This window comes from Lactuca sativa, chromosome 1 (genome assembly GCF_002870075.4).
Source record: "Lactuca sativa cultivar Salinas chromosome 1, Lsat_Salinas_v11, whole genome shotgun sequence".
In the NCBI taxonomy this organism is placed as follows: Eukaryota; Viridiplantae; Streptophyta; class Magnoliopsida; order Asterales; family Asteraceae; genus Lactuca; species Lactuca sativa.
Genome location: NC_056623.2, coordinates 79,179,855 through 79,190,052, shown reverse-complemented (window position 1 = coordinate 79,190,052; position 10,198 = coordinate 79,179,855).

Genomic DNA, 10,198 nt, shown 5'->3' with positions numbered 1-10,198 from the left:
TTCCAAAGTATAATCGGCTATGGATAGTTTGAATAATATAATTATTCTGGAACTCAAAACATCCAAAACTGAAACAATAGTAAATGATTGACACAAGACAGTACCGTACTAGTAAATAAAAACATCTTTTATTTAAACATCAAATGTCAATTACATTTTAACTATTACAAGTTTAAAAAGCTATCTAATTACTAAAACTAATATCATCCTTCAACCCAATGCGTCTCGCATGCTGTAAATGCTTAACCCTGTGCAGTCCCTTTATGAGAGGATCTGATGGGTTCTCATCTGATGATACCCTCTTTTCCATGAGGAGTCCTTCTTCTATTCGATGTCTAATGAAGTGGTATTTTCTATCGATGTGCCTGGATCCGCCATGATCCCTTGGTTCCTTGGTTAAGACAACTGCACTCTCGTTATAACAGAAAATCTCCATAGGCTCCTTTATAGATGGTACAACTCCAAGGTCTCCAATGAAGTTCTTCAGCCATATTGCCTCCTTTGCCGCCTCGCTTGTTGTTATGTACTCTAATTCGCAAGTTGAATCAACTACTGTCTCCTGCTTGGAACTTTTCCAAGTAATTGCTCTTCCATTTAGGGTAAAGACCCAGCCCAATTGGGAGCAGAAATTATCCCTATCTGTCTGAAAGTTGGCATCACTATACCCCACTACTCTCAAGTCATCACTCCCACCAAGGGTAAGGACCCAGTCCTTAGTCCTCCGCAGGTACTTAAGAATGTTCTTCACCGCGGTCCAGTGAGTCTTGCCAGGATTACCTTGATATCTTCTGACCATGCTCAAAGCAAAGACCACATTAGGGAGAGTACAAGCCATAACATACATGTTCGAGCCTACAGCGGAAACATATAGTATTGGACTCATCACAGCTATCTCAGCCTCTGTACTCGGGCTCTAAGTCTTACTCAGTTTGGCATTACTCTGGATCGGTAAGTCACCTTTCTTGGAATCCTGCATGCTTAACCTATTAAGCACCTTATCCAAGTAGGTACTCTGACTAAGTCTAATTATTCTCTTCCTCCAGTCTCTCGATATCCTTATCCCTAGTATATAGGCAGCTTCTCCAAGTCCTTCATAGCGAAACACTTCCCAAGCCAGTACTTAACCTCCTACAAGGTTGGGATACCATTTCCTATGAGTAGTATGTCATCCACATACAATACCAAAAATCTTACTATACTACCACTAGCCTTAACATATACACAAGACTCACCCTTGCTCCTCGAAAAGCCAAACTCTTTGACTTTCTCATCGAAACAAAGATTCCATCTGCAAGATGCTTGTTTTAATCCATAGATGGATTTCTCAGGCTTACACACTCTATTAGGGTACTTTGCATCAACAAAACCCTCTGGCTAACTCATGTAAACATCCTCAGCCAACTTTCCATTAAGGAAAGCGGTTTTGACATCCATTTTCCATATTTCATAATCATGAAATCCAGCTATGGCTAGCATAACCCTAATAGACTTAATCATCGCTACTGGTGAGAAGGTCTTATCATATTCAACTCCCAGAGTTTGAGTAAATCCCTTCGCAAACAGTCGTGCCTTATAAGCGCGTACCTTCCCATCCATGTCGGTCTTTTTTCTTGAAGATCCATTTGCATCCGACGATCTTACGACCTGGACATTGTCAACCAAGTTCCAAACTTGATTGTCATACATGGACTGGATCTCATTGTCCATAGCTTCTTCCTATTTGGCTGACTCAGGGCCTGCCATGGCTTCCTTGAAGTTGTTAGGTTCATCCAAATTTATCAGTGTACTATCACTGATAAATTTATCACCTTCTATTTTAATATGGAAACTATAATTAAAATCAGGTGTACTCCTAACTCTTGTGGAACGCCTCAGAGGTACGGACTCATCAATCGGCTCAACAGGAGTTTCCTCCTCAGGTTGATTGCTAGTGTTTGAGGTTCCTTCACTGCTTGACTCTCGAAGTTCTTCAAGGTCAATTTACCTCCTACTGTTTCCTTGGCATATGAATTCTCTCTCACGAAAGACTCATCTCTTCGCCATGAAGACAACATTGTCACTCAGTCTGTAGAAGAGATAACCAAAAGACTTATATGGGTAACCAATGAAAATACCCCGCTCACTTCGAGGTTCGAGTTTGTCGTGAGTCTCACGCCTCACAAAAGCCTCGCAACCCCAAATCTTGATGTGATCTAAAGTGGGAACTTTCCCAGTCCACATCTCATGAGGTGTTTTGGCAATCTTTTTGGTAGGGACTAGATTAAGTATATGGGTCGTAGTCTCTAAGGCATACCCCCAGAGTGAGATTGGTAACAAAGCTTGACTCATCATGGAACGAACTATGTCTAACAAGGTTCGATTGTGACTCTCAGCCACACCATTCAGCTGTGGTGTCTTAGGATGTGTCAATTGTGAAACAATTCCACATTCCTTAAGATAGTCAAGGAACTCGATACTAAGATACTCACCACCCCGATCGGATTGGAGCATCTTTTTCTTCTTGCCCAACTGAATCTCCACTTCTTGTTTAAACTCTTTGAATTTTTCAAAGGTTTATGACTTACGTTTGATTAAGTAGATATAGCCATACCTACTGTAATCATCAATAAAAGTCACATAAAAGCAGTTAGCATCCCTTGTGGCGGTTCTGAAGGGTCCACACACATCTGTGTGTATAACGTCCAACAAACCTTCACCCCTAGCATAAGATTCGCAACTATCATCTGACTGTATGTCAAATGACTCCAAGACTCCAGCCTTTTGGAGTTGGCCAATGCGCTTCTTGTTGACATGTCCAAGACGAAAATGCCACAAGGATGCCTTATCCAAACTAGTGGAAGAATCAATATGCAATACATTATTTCCTAAGTTGTCTACAACCGACACAGTTTCATATACACCATCACAAGGTAATGCTTTAAAATAAAAAAAAACACCATTATAAAAAGCATTAATACCACAACATTCATTATCAAATGAAAAAGTAAACCCTTGTTTGTATAAACCATGAAAGGAAATAATGTTTCTATCCATTTCAGATGAGTAATAGCATTTATTCAAATCTAATATTAACCCACTACTAAGCAATAAATAATAAAATCCAATCATGGTGACAGGTGAAGCTTTCATATTCCCCATGATCAAGTTTATATTCCCGTGCTCTACATCCTCACTTCTTTTTAGGCCCTACAAATTAGAACAAATGTGAATTCCACACCCTGTATCAAGGACCCATGGTTTAGTGTGTGGTGCGTTATTAGGCAATATAGTGTAAATACCTGCATGGGTGGGTTTCACTTTCCCATCCTTAACATCTTGCAAGTACTTGGGGAAGCTTCGCTTCCAGTGCTCTTTTTCCTGATAGTAGAAGCATTGTGCATCCTTCGGGTTGGAATAGGGAATGGTAGAACCTCCTTTGGTTCCACTCGAAGAGGATCCATCAAGAGACTTTCCCTTGGTACCCTTCGAAGGGGTCTTCCTTTTTCCCCTTTACCTTGCCCGATTTCTAGAACAGGGGCGGTGGTAGGAGTGGTAACAACGTCCTAACCTTTGAGACTACTTTCAGCCGTCCTCAAAAGTCCTTGAAGTTTGCTAAGTGTGACCTCCTCCTTTTTCATATGATAGGTCATGCGGAACTGATCATAACAGGAGGATAAGGGGTGTAGAATGATGCATATTGCTAACTCCTCATCAAAGTTCACATTTAACATTAGCAAACGATCCACAAATCTTTGCATTTTCTGTAGGTGGCCCGTGATGGACTCTCCATCCTTTTTTTTTGTTGTTATCATGGATATGATGATTTCATACCTTTCCTGATGAGCACTCTGATAATATCTTTCCATCAGGTCCTGGTGCATCTCATAAGGGTAGAAATCTTCATAGGATTTTAGGAGTCCTGCTGTCATGGTAGCCAACATGATACAAGATACCTTAGTGGCATCCTTCTCATGGGTAGTGTACTCAGCAATCTCCTTTGGAGTAGCAGAAGACTCATCAATAACCTTTAGCTCATTATCAAGACATACTCCTTGTCCTCATAGTGAGTGACCATCCTTATGTTTCTAATCCAATCATTGAAATTAGTCCCATCAAAGATGACTCTCCCACAAAGATTCATGAGAGAAAAGGAGCCAGTAGGGTTTGAGCCAAAAGCATTGTTGTAAGACATCTGAAAAAGGAGAAAGACAAGTTTAGATTAGATAAAGAGGCATTAATAAGACACCCAAATGAAATATTAAGGCTAGGACCCAACACAATATTTTATAATTTGGAAGAGGGATGCCGTAATCCAAGCTACAAAATATATGAAGGTAGGTAAATGACGATTTACCAATTTCCACCATGAAACACGAAACAGATTATCCAGTTTTAATTGGATTGAAACTCCTAAATCTTTTGAGATTCATTGAGCAATTCAATGACATGTTTAAATCTTGATTATGCCCTTCAAGTTTGTGACTGGGATACCGAGGATCACAAACAAGGTGTGAATAACCATGCAAATTAACATGGTACTCTTAATTTTATCACCTAATCGATGTGCCAGTTAACCACACACGCTCCACCGATCTATGATAAACCTTAAGCCACCCTTGTTAGTCCAAGTTAGTGTGCCAGTTAACCACACATGCTCCACTAACGACTTAGTAAGGTGCAAAGTGTAATTTTATGGGTTAGCATCAATTTCACATTTCACTAAAGTAACTAAGATTGGGAATTTATAAAAGGTTTAGTTACTTTATAATTATCATTACACTTAATGAGAATTAGTGTCCTATCCTACCCGTTCGGTTAATGACCCTCCACCAGTCAAGGTAGCGGTGGATGAGAGTGGACACCCACTAAGCTGCCATTTTATAGGCAACAACCTTATACCCCCTTATAGACCGGCTTCGTGAATGAGGCCTACTAACGGTAAGACTGACTTATTCTTATACATATACATATATATATATATATATATATATATATATATATATATATATATATATAAGTATTAGACTTTTAATAATATAATAGTATAAGGGTTGAATTTTAAACTTTTAAAATTCTAGGGTTTGGAATTAAAGTATTCTAAAGTGACTTTACAAATTCCAAAACTTGAGGGCAAGTTTTGAAACTATTCAACACCTTACATTTCTATAAGTTATGAGTTTTAATGATTTTAATGGAAAAGACTCTTGGAAATTCCATAACTTGAGGACAAGTTATGGAGTCCATTAAAAAGCATTTAGATCAACAATTAAACTAAAAAGCATGTCAAATAATTTCTATGATCTAACAAAACTCATAAGCATGCATAACTCATATCAACAATGTTCAAGAATCATATAAACTTGATATAAAACTTGAAACTTTGACAATTATCTTTGGAATTTGATAAGCACAATCATTACCACATCAAAAACAGGTTTAACAATCGAAAAACAGTCCAGGGTAATGATCTTAGTTCAATTCCAGTATGGAAACTCGAAATTCTTCACTAAGGGCCTCCACTCGTCGTGTACATGAACCAACTCGACGATTTGGATGAATTTCAACATGGAGTCGTTGAGCCCCCCCCCCCCCCCCCAATGGACTCGGCGAGTTCACTGAACAGTGAGCAGAAAATCGACTTTTTCAGCAAGTAGCATCAAGTATAATTGAAAACAAGCCTAGGCTCTGAGACCACTGTTGGGTTTTGAGCATTCTAACACTACTAAAGTGTGGATGCAACCCTAGAAACCTTGGATCTATGTTTTTTTCTATTATACATGCAAACTTTCATTTTTCCAAGGTTTCATACTAACTAGCATATCATGGGGTATATGTAATACAAAAATGCAGTAGAATTACATACCTTTCTTGTAGCTTTGATTCCTTAAGACTTTGTGAGCTTAGCACCCCAAATGTGATGCCTTAAATGCTTCACATGAAACCACCAACAATTGGAATAACTTGAGAGAAGAACACTTGCTTCACAAATCGGCTATCCCTCACTTCTTATCACTAAGGTTCCATTTCATGAACTATAAGGCTTCTTGTATAGTGTGCACATTAGGGTTACACCATGTAACTCATGACTTTCCACATTCCGCATGATCCAAGGGTTTTAACCTCCATGGAGTATCCATGGGTCACCATATGGGTTTAGCCTAACATGAAGAACTATGTATCATAAGCCTACTTTATAAGAATGAATGATTTACCAAATAAATCCCCATTTGTTTAATTAGTCTCTTTTGATTACAAAATTAATTCCAAACTAATTATTGATCAATAATAATTAAATAATATTATTTCATATTAATATATTAGAACTTATAATATATTAGTAAATCATTCATATCCTCTTCTCACAATAGTCTATCCAAATGATTCTGATGTCATGCAACCCAAATGAACCATGCTAAATCGGGTCAAGTACATACCAAATATAGTTATGGACTTAGACACCTTATCCAACACATAGTCTATATGTTGGGTTTTCATCCATAAGACTTGAGAACGACATCTGGTTGCAGCCACATACTCAACTTCTACGGTAGACAAAGAAACACAATTTTGTTTTCTTGAGGACCAGCTGACCAGTCTTCCTCCAAGAAATTGACAACCACCAGAAGTACTCTTTCTATCCAATCTACACCCGACATGATCCACATTTGTGAAAGCTTGAAGACTGTAATCATTTCATGCAGGGTACCAGAGGCCTAGAGCTTTGCTTCATTTCAAGTATCTGAGGATTTGCTTGACTGCGGTCAAGTGTGATACTTTGGGATCGGCTTGATACCTGACACATAAGCCTATTGCGAAGACAATATATGGTCTGCTTGCAGTGAGGTACATCAAAGAACCAATCATTCCTCTATAAGTTTTGTGATCCACTGATTCTCCGGAAGGATCGGTAGAAATCTTATATCCGAAGTCCATAGGAACCTTGGCTGAGGAACAGTTGTCCATTGCGTATTTCTTCAGCAGTTTAGAGGTATACTTTTCCTGATGAATGAATATCCCTTGATGGACTTATTTCACTTGGACTCCTAGAAAGAAATTAATCTCTCTATTCATGCTCATTTGGAACTTGTTAGTCATGAGCTTTGCAAATTCATCCGTCATACCCTGATCTGTTGATCCAAATATGATATCATCAACATAGATTTGTACAGGCATAAGGTGATTACCATTTGCCTTTCTAAATAATGTGGGGTTAATCACACCTCCTTTGATTACCATAAGGTGATTTGTACAACAATGTGACCTTTTGGCTTCGGTACTAGTTGCCACACTTTGTTTCTTTCAAACTCTGCTCATTCCTCTTGCATTGCGGCTATCTAGTCGGGTTCCATGAGTGCTTCTTTTATGGTTCGAGATTCGACTGAAGACATGAAAGTTGCATAGTGACAATGGTCAGTTAGATCTTTAGAGGATCGAGATTGTATACATGCGGATGGGTTTCCGATGATTTGACCCGGTGGGGTGGCTCTTTATCAAGACAAGCAGAAGAGGTTCTAAATGATCAGCGGTTGTAGTGGAGGGAATGTCTTCGATATCAGGAAATTCTTCAGTTGCGTAAGAAAGCTCCCCCTTGACTTGTGAATAGCCTGCAGAAGTGTCTTGGACTGAAGGAATTTGATTAGCAGTTGAGTGAGGTTCCCCCTGGATTGTGGATGGGAGTTCCCCTTGAACCTGAGATGGTTCCCCCTGGATTGATGAATGAGTGATAATCCTTGAATAAGTTCCTTTGTCGATGTTCTCTACTTCTTCATCGTCAGATTCTGAAGAGACAGTTGATGGGATTTGTACTCTGCGAGTAGAAACCGGAGCTGCTTCTTCAAGTACTGGAACCTCGATGGTTGTCACTTGAACCGGAGTTGAACTTTCCCCCTCAACCAGCAAAGTGGAAGTGTTGAGTGACAAATCTTCGAATAGAGTCGGGCCAGAGACTTCGGCATGCTGCAGTTGAGCTACCAGAGACACAAGAATTTCAGAGAGATGAGCAGTTTCTATGGGTTTAAAAGATCATCATAGTTAACCTCAACTATGTTAAGAGGACCCGAGGAGACTGGGATATCATTTTCTAGGATGAACATAGTTTCAGTTGAAGGAGCAGTGTTGCGAACATGATATTCATCAAATTTAACGTCGAAGCTTTCTACTATCAGTCTTGTACGTCTGATCAGAACCTGATAGGCTACTTTATTGGTGGACTAGCGAACAAAAATGCATTCATCCGATTTTGGTGCAAATTTTTTAAGATGATCTTTGTTGTTGATCACAAAACGTCTGCATCCAAAGATGTGAAAGAATCTGACATTTGATTTATGGTTGTTCAGGCCCTTATAAGGAGTTTTATTTAGATGCTTGCAAATGATGCATCTATTCTGAACAAAACACGCAGTTTCCTTGGCTTCGGCCCAGAAGTGTAGAGGAAGATTTGCAAAATTCAGCATGGATCTGGCTGCTTCGACCAAAGTGCGGTTTCTTCGCTCTACAACTCCATTTTGCTGCGGTGTGTATAGAGCTGAGAAGTTGTGACTAATGCCTTTAGAAACCAAGAAATTATTCAAGAGATGATTTGTAAACTCAGTTCCATTGTCACTTCATATTCTTCGTACTGGTAATTTGATTTGGAGTTCAATTTCTTTGATGAAGTTGATTAGAACCTGCGGTGTTTCGGATTTGAGCCTCAGGAAGAAGACCCAAGTGAAACAAGTGAAGTCATCAACTATAACCAATATATACTTCTTTTGATGGAGATTGGCTACGGTAGATGGACCACAGATATCAATGTGAAAGAGCTCTAAGGGTTCAGAAATTGGTGAATCAATCACCAGTGGATGGCTTCCCTTCGATTGTTTACCACACTCACAAGCTGGGCAGAGTGTATCATTGTTGTACTTTAGAATTGGGAGACCTCAGACAAGTTCTTCGGTGACAAGGTTGTTGATATAACGAAATTTCAGATGAGCCAGCTTGTGGTGCCACAATCAGCAGACTTCGGATACTGCTTTGGACGAAAAACATAATTGCGGTTTCCCAATGATCAATGAGACATCCAAAGGATACATTGTTCCTTCGGACTTGGATTTGATAAAACAGGTGCTTCTATCATTTTTCATAATGTAGCAGTACTCATTATCAAATTCAACCTGATGGCCTGCTTTGTATAGTTGGCCTACACTTATGAGATAATGCTTGAGGTCTTCTACGTAAGCAACCTTTTGTATTAAGAAGTTCCTTATTGTTAATACACCGTAACCTTGGATGAAACTGTTTGAGTTGTTACCAAAGGTGACATGTCCTCCATTACATATAGGCCTGAAATCCCAAAGGTACTCTAACCTTCTGGTTATGTGCAAGGAGCAGGCACTATCGACCAACCACTCCCCTTCTTGTTCCTCATTGAACAATGCCTACAAAATTAAGGGGTTAGTTTGGGCACCCAAACGAGTTTGGAGCCCGGGGACAAACTAGAATTTTTTTTCTGACTAGATGCATGCATACAAGGTTCAGGGATAGGTTTCGTGTCAATATTGAGACCTAGACCTGGGTGTTCTTGAACTTTTGGAGTGTTACGAGGTTTGGGAGAAGTATGAGGTTTTGGAGGATTATGAGGTTGAACTTGATATGGACTTTTTTGATGATAAAATCCAAAGTTAAGATTTTTCTCATTTAGCCAGACACCGTACCTGGTCAACGGTCCAGAGGCTGTGGAGTGAGGCTTGTGACCAGTCCGAGAATGAGACTTGACTTAGTTGCTCTTGGGATTTGAAAATTTTTGGGCATTTGATTTCCTCCAAGGTTTTGTCCTTTTAACGAATTGACGTGACTTAAAAGGTGTAGGAGTCGGCAAAATTCCTTTCCATTTTGGATCGTCCAAGGAATAGTTTTGAAAACGATATCTTTGAAAAGATTTAACTTTCTTTTGGGATTTTTCAGAAGGGTTAGAAAAAGTTTTTTCTACTGTACAATCCATTTTGTCTGATACCTTGACTGCCGTGCCTTTTGAAAAACGATTGCAGGAAATAGATTTTTCAAGAATCTTTTGTTTTGAAACTTTGGTTTTGTTTTTGAAATCATTTTCCCGGTTTTTACCATGGGATCTATGTTCTTCTTTGAAAGCCAGTTTTGCTTGAGTTTTTGGAGAACCGCAGTCAGAAGCGTTCAACTGCGGTTTCTTGGAAAGCTTTGATTGTTTTTGAAAACGTGGACTTGA